Below are 11,206 nucleotides of genomic sequence, written 5' to 3'. Positions count from 1 at the left end.
TTTCTGTCATCCCATTTTATCAGATTCTCTCTATCAGTAATTTCTATGCCTTTCATGATTCTGTAAATAGCTATCAAATCTCCTCTCTCTCTTCTTTGCTCTAGTGTCTGTAGTTCAAGTTTTGCTAGTCTCTCTTCATATGATATTTTTGAGAGTGTTGGTGCTAATTTTGTAATTGGTCTTTGTATTCTTTCAAGTTTTTTTATACATTTTTTTGTACTTGGTGACCATATCGTTGCTGCATATTCCAATCTTGGTCTTATCAGGGTGATTAGGATTTTCCTCACCATTTCTTCCTCCAGGTATGTAAATGCAACTTTGATTGTTCTAATTAAATTATAGTGTGTGTGTGTGTGTGTGATATATCGTCGTGTGTGCATATATGTGTACATGTTCACATGTGTGTGTGATTCATCTTGGTCTTTTGGATCACGTATTGGACTCGTGATCGACAGCTATTTCCCTCCCGGAAGAGAGCTCAGAGCTCGTATGTCCGATCTATGAACTTACACGCACACATATCTCCAACTCCCCGCCCACGAGAGTTGGAGTAACGACTCGAAGCACAGCGAGACTGAATTTTTTTTTTATCCTGAATAGGATTCGAACCAGGTACCGTCAATACCTTGCCATTGTATGTCATACTCTCAGCCAATTGCGCCACTGAGTCATTAGAATATAAGTGTGTGTGTGTGTATTTATATAGTTTTATTTTACGGGAATGGGAGATATCATCGTGTGTACTTATATGTGTACACGTTCACATATGTGTGTGTGTGTGTGTGTGTGTGTGTGTGTGTGTGTATGTGAATATATGTGTGCGTGTATTTTATGAGAAGGGGATATATCGTCGTGTGTGCTTATATGTGTACATGTTCACATGTGTGTGTGATTCATCTTGGTCTTTTGGATCACGTATTGGCCTCGTGATCGACAGCTATCTCCCTCCCGGAAGAGAGCTCAGAGCTCGTATGTCCGATCTATGAACTTACACGCACACATATCTCCAACTCCCCGCCCACGAGAGTTGGAGTAACGACTCGAACCGCAGCGAGACTGAAAAAAAAAAAAAACTTGGACTGGCGTCGAACCAGGTACCGCCGACAACTTGTCTTTGCATGCTTTACTCTCTACCGATTACGCCACCGAGATGTTTGATTATAGAAATCGTATTTGTATAATTATATTTTACGGAAAGGGGGAGATATCGTCGTGTGTACTTATATGTGTACACGTTCACATATGTGTGTGTGTATGTGTGTGTGTGTGTGTGTGTGTGTTTTTATATACTTGTATTTTACGGGGAGATATCGTCGTGTGTGCTTATATGTGTACACGTTCACATGTGCGTGTATTTGCAGGGAAACGATGAAAATTAACATTTGGCTTAATTCCTCTTTGGTTTGAGCCACAACCCTTAATGGTACAATAAGCCATATTGTCAAGATCTATATATACCGGTATATATAGATCTTCATTGTCAGAACATAACTAATTGCGTGGAGCGGTGCGAGCGGAGGCAGCGACTTCCCCGTACAACGACCCAGCTACAACTGACAGCGACGGGCCGCGCGAACCCCACTTTGAGCAGCCAGGTGATGTCACGAGCCCGCTGCGCCAACTCTCTCGAAATTCGGTTGGAAGTGGTCAGACCTGGTATATTTAGATCTTGCCTTAAAGATGTCATTACAGATAAAAACGTTTCGTCTTCCTTTTGTTTTATTTTCTAGTGGTTTTCTTTGCAAATTCTGAAATCGGGCATACATTGTGATTTGTATTGCACACACACACACACACACACACACACACACACACACACACACACACACACACACACACACACACAAACACACATCGTGGTTTGGCCTGAGTTGATGGAAAGTATGAAACTAATTTCGAGTCTAGGAGAAAGTCGAGTTGCAGATCGGGAGCAAGCCCGTAACAATAAAGTGGAACGTATAGAGAATATAGATAGATTAAAGTACGTCCCGATGAAAATCTCTATATGAGACTGGATGTAAGCAAGATTATAAGAAAGGTTAGGTATGATAGAAGTCTGCACGAAACTTAAATAATCTATTTTTATGACAAAAGAGAAATAAAGATTTACTGTTTTTACATTTAAATACATACACTCACAGTATTCTGAAGAATACATAAATATACTTTCCCAATAAAAGAAAACATGCAACTCACAGTTCACTAAGAGATCTAACAAATATACAATCCTATCTAAATACATATAACTAAAGAAACAAAAATAGTGTCCTAAACAATTGTTTACACTAAACACTTGCACAAAGATGCGGTGTACCGAATTTACAGCGACAAAGGGGTGAGACCAGGTACGTGAAGTTCTCAGGTGGGAGGGGGGGGGGTGTTGTAGGTAAAAGTGAGAGCAGTCTTTTTTTTTCTAAGGCACTCATAAGGTGGTCATTAAGCCTGGTTTGAATTTGTACAGTCTAGACGTGTAGAGCAGGCTGAGGGCCAGCCTCTCTATATAGTCGAGGGGGGCGTGGCTAATTGTTTCATGGTCAAGTTTCGAATCCAAACGTATGGAATACGTTGATGGTGATGAGACGAATTCAAAACTTCGTTAGTAGCAGGCGGGAGATTTGAAAGTCTCACCCGATTCACGGTTGGCTATAACTATAACTATAATTATAACTATATATATATATATATATATATACATATATGTATATATATATATATATGTATATATATTGTAACAAACCTCCCCAGAAACTGGAGGTCGTCACTCGATTGAGAATCCGCAGGTTAGGCGCATCCTGACAGGCGTGACGGCAATTTTTGAGCTTCGCCCAGCTGCCCGTCACCTCGTCCTTGCTGAGTTCCCAAGGCGACGAAAACGCCACATTTATTTACATCTTCTATTCACACATACTCGTTACAAAAAGAATACTGGGCTGTAGGAGGCATCTCGGGTCGCTTGCCAACCCTCGAAAGGCTACTTGAAGCCTCGCTACAGTTTACAACCACGATATTAGTACGAGCGGAAACCACGGCGTCTTCTACTGTCAGCTGCTGCTGCTCGTCCCCTCGTCCTTTCTGGGTAGCGTGCTTATATAGCACGCCTCAACCAATCACAGTCGCTGCTCGAGGTCACGTGACTCCAGGTGGCGTCTGCCCTTGGCGCCTTGAGTACCACGATGTCGTCACATGATGAGATAGAGGCCGCGTTCGTAACACTACCCCCACCTGTAAAGAGATGGAGCGACCTCGCTCCCCAACCCCCTAATCCACTTAAATCCATATATCATCAAAAAGAGGAACTAAAATTTTACTTTTTGGCATCACAGAACTAACTGAGGACGTAATCTTTACTCCATACCGGTAGACGACGCTCCCGTCTGGGTCTCCTTACCACGAGCCCAGCGTCGACGTCTGTGAGTGCCCCCTCTAAGGTGCACAGCTCCTCCGCTTCACTCTCCTCCATCACCAGTGACGCGGTCCTCCTCGGGTCCGGGTCTCCGTCCGCCCCCACCGTCAGTGACGCGTCGTCCCCCATCATCCATGGCTCGTCGTCCCCCAGGTTTCGGTCCTCGTCCTCCTCGTCGCTGCTCGATTGAGAAGCTCGCTTCCCCCAGGAGAAGTTGCCAGGGCCGTGGTACCTACACAGCCTATCAGCATGCACCACCAATGCTCTCCTCCTTGCCCCCTGGCGGATCCTGAAGGTGACGTCCGAGATGACCTTCTCCACCACATATGGTCCCTCCCAGGGGCTCTGGAGCTTGGGAGACAACCCCTTATTACGCCGAGGGTTGTGCAGCCACACTTGATCCCCCTCGCTAAAGGGCGGTGACGTAGCTCGACGGTCGTACCGATCCTTCATCGCCTCGCCCGACACCTTCAGGTTAGATCTCACCTGATGGTGCACCTCACGGAGGCGGTCCCGGAGGGCCACTGCGTACTGGGTGGCCGAAGTGGGCATCTCCTCGTCCGGCGGCCTGCCAGTCACAAGGTCCACCGGCATCCGCAGCTCCCGCCCGCACATCAACCGGGCTGGCGTGTACCCGGTTGCCTCATGTTCAGCTGAACGGTAGGCCCATAGAAGCAGGGGGATTTTTTAGTCCCAATCTTCTTGACTCTCCTGACAACACTTCGCCAACTCCTGCCCCAGCGTGCGGTTGAAGCGTTCCACCATGCCGTCCGATTGCGGCCGCAGGGGCGTGGTACGAGTCTTTCTGATGCCCAGCAATTGACAGCACTCCCGGAATACTGCCGACTCAAACTCCCTTCCCAGATCAGAGTGCAGCTCGTGCGGCGCTCCAAACCGGGCGAAAAACTCGTCCACTAACACGCCTGCCACGGTGGCAGCCTCATGGTTCGGCAACGGGTATGCCTCTGGCCATTTCGTAAAATAATCCATGGCCACACACACGAAGCGGTTACCTCGGGCCGTCTGAGGAAATGGTCCTAGGATATCCACCGCCACCCTCTCCATAGGTGCCCCAACCTAATACACTTGTAAGGGAGCAGCTGACCTCCTCCCGGGGCCCATCTTCCCACAGCACACGTCGCAAGATTTGCACCACTCGCTCACCTCCTTCCGCATGCCCACCCAGTACACTCGCTGCATTAAACGCCCCAGGGTTTTCTTCACACCGAAGTGGCCACTCGCACTGCCACTGTGAGCCTCACGCACTAACGCTTCCCTCATATTAATGGGAACAATGGTTTGCCAGAAGGATATACCGCCGTCACACGAGTTCCACTGCCGCTGCAGCACACCCTCACTTACTCGCAACACTGACCATTGCTGCCACAACGCCTTCGCTGCCGGGCTTAGCGGCGCCACACTTTCCCAAGGCGGTTTTATCTCGCCTTCCTCCCTCAGTGTCACTATGGGCCCAATATCAGCATCATCCCGCTGGGCTTGCTTGAGGTCCTCTCCCCACTCCGTGTCAATAGCAAGAGCAGCAGCCTTCACGCGCACAGGTTCCGTTTCACGGTAGCTACAATGCTTACAGTCGCTATCGCAGGGACGGCGGCTCAGGCTGTCAGCATTGTTATGCGTGTTCCCTGACCGGTACTCGATGTAGTAGTCGTGCTGCTCCAGCTTCCCAATCCACCTAGCCAACTGCCCCTCCGGATTTCTGAGGTTTTTGAGCCACCTCAGAGCAGCGTGGTCGGTCCTGATCTTGAACTTGGCCCCGTACAGGTAAGGATGGAGGTGGTCAATAGCCAGAATCACCGCCAACAATTCCTTACGGGTGACGCAATAGTTCCTCTCTGGTGCTGAGAACTTCCTGCTAAAGTAGGATACGACCCACTCCTGCCCATCTTTCTCCTGAGACAAGACAGCCCCTACTCCCTCAGCACTTGCGTCACAATCCAGCACGTACGGCTTTGTGGGGTACGGCAACACAGGGGAGTTAGCGAGAGCCTCCTTCAATGCATCAAAGGCCCGTTGACATTCTTCACTCCAGTGAAAGGAGGCCCCTTTCCGAGTCAAGTGGTGGAGTGGTACTGCGATTTGTGTGAACCCCTTGACGAACCGCCTGTAGTACGTACACAAACCAATAAACCCGCGCACTTCCGTCACACTGCGCGGAACCGGCCACTCTTTAACCGACTCTACCTTACCAGGGTCTGTTTTTACCCCCTCACTACTCACTATGTGCCCCAGAAAAGGCATCTCCCTCTGAAAAAGGCAGCACTTCTTCGGACTGAGTTTCACATTTGCTGCCTTGAACCGATCCAACACTACCTTAAGCCTTTCCAGAGCACACTCAAATGAATTCCCATACACTAGCACATCGTCTAAGTATACCAGGGCGCTTTTCCAGAGCAGCCCATCCAACACACGCTCCATCAGGCGCTCAAAGGTTGCCGGGGCATTCACTAGGCCAAAACTCATCACTTGGAATTGATATAGCCCCTGCCCATACGAGAAGGCCGTCTTCTCTCTGTCCTCCTCCGCTACCTCAACTTGATGGTAACCAGACTTCAAGTCCAAGGTCGAGAACCACTGAGCTCCCGCGAGCGCGTCAAGCGTGTCATCCACCCTTGGTAGAGGGTACGAGTCCTTTGTTGTCACTGCGTTAAGGCCCCGGTAGTCCACACAACACCTGGTGGACCCATCCTTCTTCTTTACGAGTACGACTGCCGCACTCCAGGGACTGGTCGACTTTTCGATTACCCCTTGCGCACGCAGTTCCTCCACGGCTTTCTCCACTTCCAGCCGACGGGCGGGCGCAATCCTTCGGGGCGGCAGCTTGACCGGCCGACTATCCCCTGTGTGTATACGGTGTTTCACCAGGCTGGTCCGGCCCAGGTCGGTATCCCCCTTCGAGAAGACATCTGCATACTGAGTCAACACTTTCCTCACCTCGTCAACCTGTTCCCCAGACAGACATGCCGAGTTCCTCTGCAATAGATCCTGCAGATGAGGTGGGACTTCAGTGTTACTCCCCTGCTTGTTCTCGAAGTGACCTTCCGTGACCATAGTCGCCTGTACACCACCCTCGCCCGGGTCCAGGCTTTCCCCTTCCTGCTCCTCATTTAGACGGCAACGGTGACTGGTTTCAGGTGGTGGTACAGTGTGGGCTTCCTCTGCGTCAACGGCGCCCTCCCGAAGCGGCACCACATCACCTCCGACCGACATGGTCATCTCCCCGAAATCCAGCACCGTCCTGCTTTGCTGGAGGTAGTCTAGACCGAGCAAGTTCTCCCCGACGCCCGCTACAAAAACGGGAAGATGCTCCTCCGTGTTGTCAACCGTTACCCTGGCATGCACTGGTCCCCTCAGCTGCGTGCAGTGCCCCGTGATCCCACACAGCTGTTGCTGGGCCACCGGGGGTCGTCCAGTTGCCACCATGCCGTCCTGCACGAATGTGCGTTCTGCGCCCGAGTCCACCGTGAAGCAGCAAGACTTACCGTCCACTTGCCCGCCTACCTGAACGGTCCGGGCGCCCTCGGTGCGGCAACTTAAACGGATTGGGGTCTCCCGTCTTCCGACTGGCATTCGACCCCTTCCGCCAGCCCCTCCCAGTTTCCCGCCACCTTCTTGCTACCTTGTCGGAGACGATGGCACATTCTGCCGTCTTATACCCCTCACCACAACTCCAGCAGCAGGGTTTGTATCGGTACGGTCCTGCTCCAGCACCGACAGCCTTTCCGCCACTCGTCCCCTGCGGGCAGTACTTTTTGGAATGCCCCTGTTGTCCACAAGAGTAGCATTTACCCCGGAAATCACCTGAGGGTGATGCAGGTCTAGAGGGGGATTTGTCCACTTTCCCCTTCTTTGCTCTCACCTTGCAGGAGTCACTGTTCCAGCTGGGTCGCTCCCGCGTAACCCGGAGAAACGACTCCATCTCCAGGCCCCTCGCCAGGGCCTCCTGTAGGTCCTTGGGGTGCGCCTGCTGGACGTATATCCTCAGCTGCTGGTTGTCGATGGCATCAACAAACTGATCCCGCAAGAGAATGGTGATCATCTCTTCACTGGCCTCCGGGTACGCACGGCGCACCAATACCTCCAAATCCTGCGCTAAGCGTGTCAGGGTCTCTCCCGGGCCTCTTACCCGGGCCCGGAACCTGGTACTGAACACCTCAGTTTGATGCTGATGCCCGTACCTCCTCTCCAGCGTCGCCGTCACCTTACTGTAGGAGCTCCGCTGGGTGGCTGGCAGCTGGTTCAGGACTTCCAACGCTGGGCCTTTGAGCGCCCACACGAGCTGCATGGCCATCTCTGGTCGGCTCCACTGATGGGCGCTAGCCAAGAGTTCGAACTGTGTCTTGTACGCTTCCCAAGACACTGTTCCGTCGAACTCCTGCGGGCGGCGCCTCGTCCCGCTCCTTAGCCTCCGTGACGTGGAGTTGGCAGCCGAGAGGCCCGACATTACCGAGGCTGGCGGGGATGGCGGAGGCGACAAAACACTCGCCGGGGTACCTGGGGGAGACGGGAACGCCCTTGCCAATGGAGAAAGGCTCTTGAGTCTTCCGTGCCGACTATTAGCTTCGTCCTCGTCACTATCTTCCGCCTCGCTAGCTTGCCCCGGTGCAGAGTATCCTCATGCCGAGAGAGGGCAGGGGGCACTTGTGCTGCCACAATTTCATCCACATACCTCCTAATGTCACTGGCCACTTTTTCCACCTCTCCCTTCACCTCGTCCTTGGTGAAAACTGCATTTAAAACCTCTTCTTTCACCCGCGAACACTCCTCCTTAACGAGACCAAGCACCCGTTCGAACACACTGTCAACACGGTTCGCCACTGCTTGAATTTCGGCTCGCTGTGCTTTTCCTTGCTCCGATAAAGCATGGTTCACCATTGCTTGCAGTTCAGCGTGCCGTGTCCTCCCTTGTTCCGCCATAGCTCCTATAACGTCTGCTAGTGTGGTTTCAGTATCAGCCATGCTAGTGTAATAGCTCTACAGAACTGAAAACGATCACAATACCACTTACCTGGGCACAACGCTTTGGACCTGTCACCCGCCACGACAAAACGGTCGCGGCTTCTCCCGCTCACACTCGATAGATCACCGCGACGCACTTAAAATGCACTTACACTTACAGATCCCACTTCTGACACCACTGTAACAAACCTCCCCAGAAACTGGAGGTCGTCACTCGATTGAGAATCCGCAGGTTCGGCGCATCCTGACTGACGTGACGGCAATTTTTGAGCTTCGCCCGGCTGCCCAATCACCTCGTCCTTGCTGAGTTCCCAAGGCGACGAAAACGCCACATTTATTTACATCTTCTATTCACACATACTCGTTACAAAAAGAATACTGGGCTGTAGGAGGCACCTCGGGTCGCTTGCCAACCCTCGAAAGGCTACTTGAAGCCTCGCTACAGCTTACAACCACGATATTAGTACGAGCGGAAACCACGGCGTCTTCTAATGTCAGCTGCTGCTGCTCGTCCCCTCGTCCTGTAGATCAGATGTGGGAAATATTTCAAAATTCGCTCACTAAGATGATTCAAACTTACATTCCTTTTAAGGACAGACGTCCCCCAAATCAGGCTCGCCCAAAGTGGCTCGACAAAGAAACTGAAAAAAGTATTGCAAAAAAGAGACAGGCTTATAAGAAATATAAGTGCTCGGGTGCATCTAATGACTATGAAAGTTATGTATCAATACAAAGAGATTTAAAAAAGACAATAAGAAAAAGGAAACGACAATACGAAATGAACATCGCTGATAAATCCAAAGAGAATCCCAAAGAATTCTATAGTTACATTAGAGATAAAAAGGTTGTTAGGAATCACATTGGTCCACTATTATCTGCTGACGATCAACTTGAATATTCAAATGAAGGAATGTGTAATATCTAAAACAATTACTTTAGCTCGGTATTCGTAAACGAAACACCCCAAAGTGAATTCCAAACTGAAACCTGTGAAAAGTCTGAGGTAAACTTACTCACTACGGTAAATATAACAAAAGAAAAAATTAAAAGGTGTATAGACAAACTCAAAGTTAATAAAACACCAGGGCCTGACGGTTGGCATCCAAGAATCTTAAAGGAAATGAAAAACGAGATTGTTGTTCCATTAGAAATTATTTTCAAGAAATCCATCATATCTGGAGATGTCCCAAGAGAATGGAAGCTAGCTAACGTTACTCCCATATTCAAAAAAGGTGACAAAAAGAAACCAAATAACTATAGGCCTATAAGTTTGACTTCAATCGTAGGAAAAATAATGGAAACTATCATCAGAGATGCTATCGAACATCATTTAGAATGCAACCGTCTGATAAATGATAGCCATCATGGTTTCAGACGGAAACGTTCTTGCGTGACTAACTTACTCGAATTCTACAACACAGTTATCTCGAATTATGACAAAAGAAACAATATAGATTTAATATATCTAGACTTTGCAAAAGCTTTTGATACCGTCCCACACGAAAGACTACTTACTAAATTAGCTTTACATGGAATAAGTGGTAGCCTATTAGGTTGGACTAGTAATTGGTTGAATGGTCGAAAACAGAGAGTTGTTTTAAATGGAAAAACTTCTGGATGGAAAAGTGTTGCAAGTGGAGTTCCTCAGGGTTCCGTTCTTGACTAAAATCTACTGTTTCCAAATTTGCTGATGATACAAAACTGTGCGGAATGGCAAATGATCACTCAAACCAATTAGATATTCAAGAAGATTTAGATCAATTACAGCAATGTTCTGAAAAGTGGCTAATGAAATTTAACACAAGTAAATGCAAGGTAATGCACATAGGTAAAAATAACAGTAAGTACGATTACAAGTTATTTGGAAATTCGTTAACAAAAGTGGATAGTGAAAAAGATCTCGGCGTAATTATCAGTAACGACCTCAAATCATCCAAGCAGTGTATTTCAGCCTCTGAGAAAGCAAATAAGATTCTGGGACTGATTGCGCGATCTTTTGATTTCAAAAGTCCATCACTCATTAACAAGCTATATAAATCGTTAGTTCGTCCACATTTGGAATATGCTGTTTCCGTATGGTCACCCAATCTCATTAAAGACATTGACAGACTGGAAAAAGTACAACGGCGAGCCACAAAACTGATTCCAAATATCAAAAATAAATCATACGAAAATCGACTAAAACACACGAATCTGTTTTCCCTAATAAAGCATAGACTCAGAGGTGACTGGATACAGGTCTTTAAGATTTTAAAGGGAATTGACAACATCAAAAGTGACAAAATTTTCACATTGAATGAGAATCAGACAAGAAACAATGGTCTCAAACTATCCAGAAATAGATTCAATTTGGAAGTAGGTAGAAACAACTTTCCCAACCGTGTAGTTAATGAATGGAATAAACTTCCTGCACAGGTAGTGCAGTGTAGTTCAGTTCGAAGCTTTAAGAATCATTTAGATAAACACCTAAGTAAGATGCTGTAATGATTATAATTTATCTTATATTATTTGTTTTTGTTTTGTTATCATTTGTCTGTCTGATTTTCATTTATTATTAGTTATATGTCAATTTATCATTATTTACTATTTACCTGTTTGTTTATTATTTAACTATACCTACGCATTTATTTATGTATTTCATTTGTTATTTACATTATTATATTTTTTATCTATTGTTTTATTATTAATATGATTTTTTTTTCGCATCCGACCTAGATATGGATCAAAAGGTCTCCTGTCGGCATGCTCCGCCTTTGTAATCCTTTGTAATAAAACACTCAAGTCGAGCCATGATTTACGTGCACCCTTTCTATTAACGAGGTTGGA

The 11,206-nt window shown here is 47.9% G+C and overlaps 1 pseudogene; it reads right to left on the bottom strand.

The window, feature by feature from the left end:
- Nucleotides 1-6,824: 6,824 nt before the first annotated feature.
- LOC143027961 (uncharacterized) lies at nucleotides 6,825-8,623 on the bottom strand (annotated as a pseudogene).
- Nucleotides 8,624-11,206: the final 2,583 nt, after the last annotated feature.

Source organism: Oratosquilla oratoria, chromosome 9, assembly GCF_046742065.1.
Source record: "Oratosquilla oratoria isolate Oo_2021 chromosome 9, ASM4674206v1, whole genome shotgun sequence".
NCBI lineage: Eukaryota > Metazoa > Arthropoda > Malacostraca > Stomatopoda > Squillidae > Oratosquilla > Oratosquilla oratoria.
Note: the sequence above shows the minus strand (reverse complement) of the source record. Positions and strands in the feature narration are given on the sequence as shown.